The following is a 9,979-nucleotide window of genomic DNA, read 5'->3' as shown; positions in this document are numbered from 1 at the left end:
TCACTGAGGAAATCTATTAAAATGGGACCTGTGCTGATTGCCATTCCCTTATCTGTCTCCCTAAGTTACCAGCATTTAAATGAGGTTATGAATCATGTCGGAAGGGAAAGGAGCTTTGGAGGAGGAAGGATGTTGGAGAATGATAGAATTCTTTGCCGACTGTTTTAGTTTCCTATTGCTGCTGTAACAAATTGCCATACAGTTAATGGTTAAATAACACAAATTTATATTATAGTTCTTTAGGATAAAAATCTGAAATGGGTCTCTCTGGGCTTAATTTAAGTGATCACAGTGCTGCATTTTTTTTTTTAGAGGTTCTAGAGAAGAATCTGTTTCCTTGCCTTTGGGGCTTCTAGAGGCCATCTACATTCTTTGGTTCATGGTTCCTTTACCCATCTTCAAAACCAACAAGTTTACATCTAACAGAAAGGAATTGTTTAAATATATAACAGGTGACAAGTAGATAAATAGAACCAGAAGAGAATTTGTTAGATGAAGATGAACTGTAGTGGTGAGTAAGGCTTTATATGTAATAAACTTAGCACAACTTATATCTCATAGGTCCATTTCAAAAGTGGTTGGCCAGGCCAGCATTCATTTTGTTGATTGAAATATAATGGATATGTAAGCTTTGTGCAGTGGCGATATCCTAGCCAATGAGGTTTATCCAATGTGTGATTATTGCTAATTGAAATATAATGGATATGTAACATTGTATAAGTTTAAGGTGTACAGTATTTTGATTTATACTTACACATTGCAATATGATTACCACTATGATGTTAGTTAACACCTCTGTCTTGTCACATAGTTGCTATTTGCTTTTTGTGGTGAAAACTTGTAAGACCCAATCTCTTAGCAACTTTGAAGTATATAATACAGTATTATTGATTACAGTCACAATGCTGTGCATTAGATGTCCAGAACTTATTCATCTTCTAATTGCAAGTTTGTACCCTTTGACCAATATTTCTGCAATTTCCCTGACTCTCAGTCCCTGGTAACCAATGTTCTACTTGGTTTCTACAAATCTGACCTTTTTAGATTCCACATATAAGTGAGATCATACAGCATTTGTCTTTCTCTGTCCAGCTTCTTTCACATAGCATAATGCTCTCAAGGTCAATCCGTGTTGCTACAAATGGAAGGATTCCTTTCTTCTCCATGGATGAATAATATTTCACTGCATATATATATATATATATATATATATATATATATATATATATATACCACATCTTCTTTATCTATTCATTCATTGATGGGCACTTAGGTTTTTCCTTGTCTTGGTTATTGTGGATAATGCTATAATAAACATGGGAGGGCAGATATCTTTTTTTTTAAGTTTTAACTTTTAATTCCAGTGTAATTAACATATAGTGTTATATTAGTTTCAGGTGTACAATACAGTGATTCAATACTTCCATACATCCCCTGTGTTTATCACAATAAGAGCAGTCCTTTATCCCCATGACCAGTTTCACCCATCCCCCCACCTGTCCTCCCTTCGGTAACCATCAGTGTGTTCTCTGTAGTTAAAAGTCTGATTCTCGGTTTATCTCTCTTTTCCTTTGTCTGTTTTGTTTCTTAAATTCCACATATGAGTGAAATCATATGGTATTTGTCTTTCTTCGAACGACTTATTTTGCTTAGCATTATACTCTTTGGCTTCATTCATGTTGTTGCAAATGGCAAAATTTCATTCATTTTAATGGCTGAATAGTATTTAATTGTACACACACACATACACACACCCCATATCTCCTTTACCCATTCATCTATTGATAGACACTTGGACTGCTTCCATATTTTGGCTATTGTAAATAATGCTACTATAAACAGAGGGATGCATATAGGGGTGCATGCCAGATATCTTTTTGATATCCTATTTTCATTTCCTTTGGATATATACCCAGAAGTGGACTTGTTGGATCATATGGTAGATCTATTTTTTTGAGAAACCTCCATACTGTTTTCCATAGTGGCTGTACCAGTTTACATTCCCACCAAAAGTACACAATGGTTTCTTTTTCCCACATCTGTGCAATACTTATTATCTCTTGTCCTCTTGATAGTAGCCATTCAAATAGCTGTGAGGTAATATCACATGAGCATTCATTTTTGAGTTTTTCCTGGGCTATGAGTGTAAATGACTAATAAAATGCTGTTGATCTCATCTTTTCAAAATCAAGTGTCATATGTTTAACCCTAGTGCAGGGTCTCTTCTTCATCAATGGGGTGAAGAGGAGTTAGCAAAAAAAGTCTTCAGAGAAATTCAATTTATTTTATGATGGTTTTTCTGAAGCATTGGGGATCATGCATCCTATACAAATGTTACGAAAGTTAAGAATCCTATGCCCAGGGGACGCCCGGGTTAGGGTGGCTCAGTGGGTTAAAGCCTCTGCCTTCAGCTCAGGTCATGATCTCAGGGTCCTAGGATTGAACCCAGCATCGGGCTCTTTGCTCAGCAGGGAGCCTGCCTCCCCCCTTCTCTGCCTGCCTTTCTGCCTACTTGTGATCTATCAAATAAATAAATAAAATCTTTAAAAAAAAAAAGAATCCTATACCCAGAAAGAATGAGCTGGTGATCAAAACTCATACATTTTAGATAGAATATCAGGGCCTCAAGGCCTCATCAGGGCCTCTGGTGCACCCAGAATGACTGTCCTCATGAGTCTGAGTTTTTTCTATGACATAAAAAATTAGGTATCATTTTATTTTTTTTTGCAAAATTTAAAAAGTGAGTCAGTTTGATTCATTTTCTCTGTGAAATGTACTTCTAGTAGCTTACATCCTAAGATATTTTTGTAACAACGTTACTACGTATATTACTGTACAGGTGGACTCAATGGTAGATATGTAGAAAGAACATTAGATATTTGGGAAGAATAGAGGCCTTGGAGCTCCTGTTATTCAATCAAAAGAATTATGTCTTATTTGTTTTGTGTAGTTGATTGGGTTTTGGCCATAGAGAGACCTGGACTGGAATCTTGATTTCTCTACAGCATATCCTAGGCAATTTACTTAACATCTTTGAGTTTCAACTTTCTTGTGTAAAATGGAAACAACAACAATAATACTTCTCTTTTATGGTGAATGGGTATTAAAATTGTTCATCTATGTTAAGCATCTGCTTTAGTACACAGTATTACCACCACTCTTTTACAGATGTGGAAACAGGTCTTGAAAAATACTTGCCTGAATGTCACAAAGCTAGTAACTTATCAAGGTCATAGAATTGATATGATCTAAGTGAAGTGACAGATGATTCGACACATATTTTAATTAGATTAATCTTCAGAATGTGTGCAATTTTCTACAGTTTCTCTTAGCATATCAGTATTTATTAACAGAATGAAAACTTGGAGCAGAGCATTAGGGACATCATATTTGATGAGAAATAGAGGAACAGTTGTAGCTATAACATCTCGAGAATGCTCAAGGAGCAAAGATGGGGTTAGTGGGAAACCCATTGGGGAATCTGAGTTGAGAACTTGCCTTCTAAGCTTCTGCCATGGTGGTATACCATAGAGGGTTCCTCTGCTGTGATTCAGCTGTGCCTTGGAGGTATCTGATATATTTCAGATGTTGAGAATTTGCATACATTTTCACATTTGAGTCCTATAACTAAAGAGATATATTTATCCCCATTTTACATACATTGAAATTGAGGCTTTCAGATGTTAAAGAACTTGTTCATAATCACCAGCTTTCCAACACAAGTAGGAAAGGCCAACATGCAGTCCAGGACTGGCTGAGTGCTCTTACCTAAATTGGTTGAGGAGTAAGATGATAATTATATAATGATAAGAGTAGCTATTATAATTACCCTGTATTGAGTGTTTACTGTGTGCTAAGCACATCGCTAGCACTCTACATGAAATAGCTCATTTAATCCTCACCAGAATCAGAAGACATAGATGCTATTATTACTCACATAAGGAAGAGGAAATAGGTTCAAGAGGACAAGTCACTTCTTCAGCAAGGATCTCACAGCTAGGAAGTAATTTAGCTAGATTACAAACCCCAAGAATTAAATGTAGGTGAAAACACAGGTGATTTGAACTAGACTAGGAAGAAAATTTAAAAAATTTTTAAATTATTAAAAATAGGTTTTTTTTTTTAATACCAGTGATTTAGAACAATGCAAATTTTACCCCGCTTTTAAGATAAACACCTGTAATAAATAAAGCTAAGGAAAATTTACCATCTAAATCTATTTTTGCTAGGAAATGCTATAAGATAATTGGCTATAAATATACTTTATTTTTTAAATCTTTTTGTTATTAAATATAAGACCTACACCCAGAAACATAAAAGTACAGAATCATGAATACTTATTAACCAAACATCTATTTAATCAATCAAGTTAATAAAAAGAAACCTGCCACCACCTAGTTGCCCTGAGAGACACTTCTTCTGATATTGTACCTTCTTCCATATATATATTCAGTATTTGAATTTCATGTCTATTGCTAATTTTTTTTCTTATTTTGGGGGGCTCTTTATATTCTAGATATGAATACTTTACATGTTGCAAATGTCTTTTTACATTCTATAGATTGTCTGTTGTGTCTTTTGGTGCATGGACATGTGTTTATCCTTTCACTCACTGAAGGGCTTGTGGGTGGTTCCAATTTTTGGATTATGTATTATGTTGCTATAAACATCCATGTACAGGATTTTGTGTGACCAAAACTTTTCATTTCTCAGGAGTGGGATTTCTGGGTGTTGGTCCTATATAAGTATATATTTAACATTATAAGAGACTGCCCAACATTTTTTTTTAGAATGTCTATACCATTTTGCATTCCCACTAGCAATGTAGCAAAGTTTTGGGTTTTCTGCATCCTCACCAGCATTGCTATTGCCTTTTAAAAATTATTATTAACCATTCTAATATATGTGTAATGATGTCTCATTGAGGTTTTGTCTAACATTTCTCTAAAGATGAATGATGAGCATCTTTTTATGTGCTTATTTGCTATCTGTATATCTTCTTTGGTGAGGGTCTGATAAACCTTTAAACCTTTGCCCATTTCCCCATTTTTTGTTATTGTTGCATTTTGAGGGTTTTAATACGTATCCTCAATAGAACTTGTCACATATATAACTAACAAATATTTCATTCCAGTCTGTGGTTCATCTTTTTATTCTCTTAGCTGTGTTTCATGCAGAAAAGTTATTCTTTTAATGTTGAAGAAGTTCAATTTATCAGTGTTTTCTTTTATGCATCATCCATAAAATAATGATTTCACAAAGATTTTTCTTGGGAATTTTTCCATTTTCCATTTAAGCTGGTAATCCATTTTGAGTTAATTTTTGGATAAGGTGTGAGATAAAGGATGTGGTTCTTTTTTGCATACAGATATCCAATATTTCCTGCAATATATGTTGAAAAGACTACCTTTTCAACATTGAATTGGTTCTAATTATACTCTCTATTTTGAAATTTCTTTAGTATTCCATCAATATATCTCTGCTTTTTGGCTACTTTTTTTGTATTTTTTGATGGTTTTTATAGAAATTACAAGATTCCTACCTAACTTTTTACATTCTTCTTAGAATTAATATTTTACTACTTTAAGTAAAACGTAAAAGGTTTACAGTTGTATAGATCCCTTTTGTCCTTCCCACTTTATATTAATGTTTTCATGTGTATCACCTTTATATACATTGAAAACTAGACAAAGTCAACTTTTGCTTTCAATAGTTATACACATTTAAAATAATTTAAATGGAGCAAAAGAGTCTCTTATATTTACACAGGCTAATCATTTTTGTTGCTATTCCTTCATTCCTGAACTTTCAGGTTTTCCACTGGTATTTCCTTTCAGACTGAAGAAGTCCCTTTAGGTCCAAAACAGACCTCTTGGTGATAAATACTTAGTTTTCCTTCATCTGAGAATGTTTTTACTTCTCCTTAATTACTGAAAGACATTTTTTCTTGGTTACTGAATTCTGGGATAATAGTTTTCTACTCTAAACACCAAGATGGTATTCCACTCTTTCTGGTGAAGATTTTCTCCATTTGAGTCTATTGCCCTATCTGTAATGTCACAGTTTTTCTCTGCCTGCCTTTAAAATGTCTTCGGTGTTTAGCAGTTATGAGACACATCACAGTTATAATGTGTCTTTGCATGGTTTTGTTGAGTTTATCCTGCTTTGAGTTAACTGAGCTTCATGAAAATCGATACTTACCTATCTCACCACATTGAGGAGATTTTCAGGCATTGTTTCTTCAAATATTTCTTTTGCACCGATTTCTCTCTCTTCTCATGGAACTCCAATGACATGAGTGCTAGTACATTTGAGATATTTACAGAGGTTTTTGAGCTTCTGTTTTTTTTCTTTAAACTTCTTTTTCAGTTTGAATGATTTCTATTGAAAGAGATAAAAATGATTTCTATTGAAAGACAGAGATAAAAATTATTGAGGATTCCCTCTACATTCTTTGGACTAAAGATTCCATTTTTCTGTTTTTCTTTATTCCTGGTGAGAAAATTGGATTTTCCCATAGTTTAAGCTACAGTTTTACCGAGAGAGAGAGAAACAAAGAGAAGAAAAACAAAACAAAACAGAAAAAATGGGATTTTTCTCTTTTCTCCAATGGCTCCTTTTCTGAGTTTTGTGGCCAGGAAGACAAGGTTGAGCCTGGGACTTGTGCCAGTCTGCACACCGAATTATGAGATCTCTTCTCCAGCTCTAGGCTCCCCTCTCATGACTTAGCTCCCCAGGCCCTTTTCCTGACTCTCTGACTGAAAAGACAGACATTCTCTCACATTTTTGGCTACCTCTTCCATGTCTAGGTTGATGACTGAACCATAATTCAAGTCAAAGCCAGAAGATAAAAGAGGAAATAAATCTGAGAAAATCAATTCTGTGTCAGTTGCTTTCCTAAGTTTGAATCACCTCTTCAATCTGCGTGCTGTTTATTTTTAAGGACCCTCGGGTAGTTGTTTTTGTATTTTGTCCAGAATGTTTAGTTGTATTCAGTAGGACAGATAGACTGTGAAGGGTTTACTCCATTTTGGCTGGCAATCTGAATCCTCCTGTTGTGATTTTGATTGGGCTCATCTTAAATATAAGCCATTCTGTGAAGAAATACAGACATGTAAAACAAAAAATATATCGACTCTTCAAATCCCTGACTATAGTATATTTCTTCATTTATTTATATCTTCTAAATATCTTTAAATACATTTTATGATCTTCCTTATTAGAATGTTGATCATGTTTTTGTTGGATTTATTCCTAGGTATTTGATGTTTTTATGTTATTATTCATGGTACTTTAAAAAAAACTTTTGAAATTATTATTGCTTATATAGAGAAATTCCCTTGATTATCTTATATTGATATTTTAACAGGAAAATTGCTAAACTGTTATTTTTTAATGACTCAATGTTGAAATTTATCCAGTGCTTTTTCTGCATCTATCTGCATGATACCTTTTGTTTTTTCTACTCTAAACTACCAATGTGGTGAATTATTATTTTTTTCATTATTCAATATTAAACCAAACTTATATTACTGAAATAAACCTGACTTGAGCAAAATGTGTATTTTTTTTCATTTATTTAGACTATATATGTCTACCCATTAGTAAGAGTGGCTTATAATTTTTCTTTTCCAAATCATCTTTTCAGGTTTACATATCAAAGTTATGTTAACCTCATAAAATGAGTGGGGGAGTGTACACTATTTTTACATTTTCTGGAACAGTTATTTCAGTTTGGGATTTTTCTTTTGCTAACAATTAACAGAACTTGAAAGTTGACAAAGAAGGTAATTTGTCTCACTATTTGCATGTGTGTATGTATATGGGTGTGTGTGCACACATGTACATGCATGAAGGGTAGTTTTAGGACTGTTCATATATTCTATTTCTTCTTGAGGCCATTCTGGTAAGTTAAAATCTTTCAGGAACTTGCCTATTTTGTCCACATTTTCAGATATCTTAGAATATAATTTTTTTAAATTTCTTATTTTTCATGTCTTATTCGTAGTCATTGTCCCTTTTTCATTTCTTACATTTAATAAATGCTTTAACTTTTAATCACTCTCACCATAAGATTGTACATTTTTTTCCATTTTTTAAGAACCAACGTTTGGTTTTTGATTCTCTGTATTTCTGTTTGTTCTCTATGTTATTATTATTTCCTTGCTTCCATTAATTTAGGGGATTTATTTTACTCTTTCTTTCATTTTAACCTCATTTATTTTTAAATTATCTTCTTTTCTGACATATGCTGTTAAGTATATAGTTTTTTTTCCTGAGTACTGATTTAGTTGCATTTAGTCTTTTTTAAAGGAAGATTTTATTTGTCAGAGAGAGAGAGAAAGAGCACAGGTGGGGGGGTGTGCAGTGGAAAAGGAAGAAACAGGCCCCCTGCCAAGCAAGAAGCCCAATACAGGACTCCAACCCAGGACCCTGGGCTCACAACCCAAGCCAAAGGCAGATGCTCAAATGACTGAGCCACCCAGATGTCCCTGCATTTAGTTTTGATCTGTGGTATTGTTATTACAGTTTAGTTAAAAATATTTAAATTTCCATTATCATTTATTCTTCATGGATTATTTGAAAGAGTATTTCTTAATATTTAAACATATGGGAATGTCTTCTATTTTTTTCAGTTGAATTTTCTCTTAGTTATCCTGTTGTCACAGAATATACTCTAAGATTTCAGTACTCCAGAATTTTCTGAGACTTGCTTTATGGCCCACAGTATCACAGTATTTTTGGTAAATATTCTATATTTTCTTTAAGTGATGTATTTTTTCCAGTTTTTTGTACAGTGATCTAAATATTTCTACTAGGTCAATGTTGTTTATGAGGTTGTTAAATATGTTTGTGTTCTTATTAACCATTCTGTCAATTCTTGAGAGTTATGTGTTAAAATATTCCAATGTAATTGTAGATCTGTCTAGTTTTCCCTATAGTTCTGTTAAATTTTGGTTTATGTATTTTTAGTTTATTGCTAGTTATATATACATTTTGGATTGTTTGAGCTTATTGGTTATTGAAATCTTTTATCATTAGATAGTGATCCTCCTTATTTCTGTAATGGTTTTTCCTTAAAGTGAAATATGCCCAATATTAATAGAGCTATACCAGGTCTCTTGTGCTTACATGATATACTTCTCTATCCTTGCATCTTCAATCTTTAAATGTCATTATGCTTTATATTTGTTTCTTATAAATAGTCAATGCTGGGTTTTCTTTTTAATCCAGTCCTATAATCCTCTTCTTATAACTAGAGCAGCTCTTCCATTTGCATTGATTATAACTACTGATATATTTAGGCTAAATTCACCATCTTATTTTGAGCTTTGTATTTGTCTTGCCTGTTCTATATTTTGTTTTTCTCCTCCCTTTCTTAATTTCAACTGGACTGATTACTAATCCCATTCCATTTTTTTCCTCCAACTGGTTTTAAAATTATGCGTTCTCTTTCTTGAGGTTGAGTTTCCCTGGACATCCCAGAAGTTACAACACAGGACAGCAACTTAGCATGAGAGGCTATTTTTGTTTCACCCTGACTTTGGAAGTGAGGTCTTTCAGTGTTTTAGCTTAAAAGGGATCAGAGTCCCTGACTTTGGTAGTCCCTGGGTTTGACTTCTATTGCTTTAGGCCTGCAAAGCCACCAACAGTGCAACTCAATTATTCAGCTTTTTCTTTTGGATTGGTGTATATCCTTAGAGCTAAGATGGCTTTGAGTTCTTCTCCAGGTTCTATTCATCTCTGATATTCGGTTACTGGCAATTTCTCAATATATTTACTGCCCTTCAGTTCTTTTAAAAGATAGTTTTAATATTTTTACAGCTTTTAACTTTTTATCCTCAATGTTAGAGATGATTACCATTGCTTAGTTTGCCTATTGTGAAGAAAAAGTCCTAAATATTCATTTGATGTTAGCAATCCTTTAATCCTTATAACAACCTCGAAATAGGTTTAATTATCCCTATTTGGAAGACAG

General features: G+C 33.4%; 1 pseudogene; it reads left to right on the top strand.

The window, feature by feature from the left end:
* The first annotated feature begins 627 nt into the window (after positions 1-627).
* On the top strand, positions 628-757 carry LOC122897757 (annotated as a pseudogene).
* The last annotated feature ends 9,222 nt before the right edge of the window (positions 758-9,979 follow it).

Source organism: Neovison vison, chromosome X (assembly GCF_020171115.1).
Source record: "Neovison vison isolate M4711 chromosome X, ASM_NN_V1, whole genome shotgun sequence".
In the NCBI taxonomy this organism is placed as follows: domain Eukaryota; kingdom Metazoa; phylum Chordata; class Mammalia; order Carnivora; family Mustelidae; genus Neogale; species Neogale vison.
Note: the sequence above shows the minus strand (reverse complement) of the source record. Positions and strands in the feature narration are given on the sequence as shown.